This window comes from Corapipo altera, unplaced genomic scaffold, assembly GCF_003945725.1.
Source record: "Corapipo altera isolate COAL_440 unplaced genomic scaffold, ASM394572v1 130657, whole genome shotgun sequence".
Lineage (NCBI taxonomy): Eukaryota > Metazoa > Chordata > Aves > Passeriformes > Pipridae > Corapipo > Corapipo altera.
In genome coordinates, this window is record NW_020885931.1 from 476 (window position 1) to 2,095 (window position 1,620).

General features: G+C 51.9%; 1 long non-coding RNA gene across 2 annotated transcripts in view; it reads right to left on the bottom strand.

Moving 5' to 3' along the window:
* Nucleotides 1-1,043: 1,043 nt before the first annotated feature.
* Nucleotides 1,044-1,620, bottom strand: part of LOC113940897 — a 3,677-nt gene continuing 3,100 nt past the window's right edge. For both annotated transcript variants that reach the window (XR_003525559.1, XR_003525558.1), the window contains one exon: nt 1,044-1,177. This is a non-coding gene — a long non-coding RNA (uncharacterized LOC113940897). The remainder of the gene's footprint in view (nt 1,178-1,620) is intronic.

Here is a 1,620-nt window from a genome sequence, read left to right on the forward strand (position 1 = left end):
GAAAACTCCTCATTTTGGGGCCACCTGGCTGCGGGTGAGGCGGCAGAACGGCCAGAAAGGGGCTTTGTCCGAGCTGGGAAGAGGCAGGACCGGGATAACTCGAGGCCCTGGGATCCAAGGCCGAGGGTGGGACGGGAGCTCTGGAGCCGGGGCTGGGTCCTGCTCAGCCCCCGAAAGGTGCTCCCAGAGCCGCCCGCTCTGCCCACGCCTTCCAGGAGCTGCCTCCAGATGGTGCTCCAGCCGGTTTTCTGGGATTTGAAGGGATCCCGCTGCCTCTCCGAGGGCTTTTCCGGGCGAGGAAGGAGGGAGGAGCGGGCTCAGCCCAGCGGCTCCTCCGCTGGAAACCCCCGGGAACGAGCCCCACACGAGGTCCCCTCGTTTGGAAAGGAGAACTTTGGGTTCAGAACCTCGGATTCGTTTTGCCCGCTCTGCTTTATAAAGGACCCAGAAAGCGGCAGCTCTGTTGTCGCCACGTCGGGCTCGTCCAGACCTGGCGAGTCCCGGCCAGGGAAACCAGTCCCTGGGGGTTTCTTTAACGACCCACAGCACCCAAAACCCCCCCAAATGATGAGACCGAGTTGCCCGGGGGGTGGGATCTGTGACTCTGTGACTCTGTGACCGAGCCAGGGATGGCACCGAGGACCCTCCTGCTCCTCCTGGAGATCCCACCAATTAACCCTCCACCCCTCCCGTGGATCCCCCAGGGAGCCTCCCCATGCCTGGGCTGAATCCTGCCCCGAGGGAGAAAAAAGGGTTAAAAAAGAAACGGGAGCGATTTTGTGGAGAATGGGAAGAGTCGGGGGGGGGGGGACGGGGGGGTGTCAAAGAGCAAAATGTTCCCAGGGGGATATTGCTGCAGGGGAGCTGAGGAGTCACCACACAGGTAAATCCAAGGAGGAACCGAAACCCTGAGAGGAAAATTAACCCTGCCCAGGTCAGGTTAACCCTGGCATCTGAAATCTGGGACAATCTTCCAGCAATCTCTTTTATTTTTTTTTTATTATTTTTTTTTAATTATTATTATTTTGGGGTTTTTTTGGGTTTTTTTTTACAGGGATTAGGAATCGGGGATGTTATTTTGGGAAAAGCTGAAGTCCCTCAGCAGCTGAGATGGTGCAGGATGTGCTGCCAGAGGCGGCATCCCACTGAAAACTCCTTGCTGATCCCATTCCCAGTGCTGGAAACACGAGGATTCCCCGTGTCCTTCCCCCCCCATACAAATGGTGTAGGGACAGAGAACAGCGTTAATGTAAAGTCTTTATTTTTTAGTTTTTTTAATGATGTGGTGCTGTTTTTCAATCCCTCCATCCCACGGGGGTTTTCTCCCCTTTTGCAGGGCAAGAACAGCTCCAGCTGCTCGTTTTAATTTTTAAGAACTTTTATATTTCCCCCTGATCCGACCGAAAAAAGACCCTGACACCCAAATTCCAAATGGGACTTGGGTCTCTCACAATTTCCCAATATGCCCCTATATATAAAAATTGTATTTTATCTCTCATAAAATCAAGGGAGGGGGTGTTGGAGCACTGTTAAAAAATAATCTAAATAATCTAAATATTCTAATTAATCTAATCTGAATAATCTGAATAGTCTAATTAATCGAATCTAAATAATCTAAAT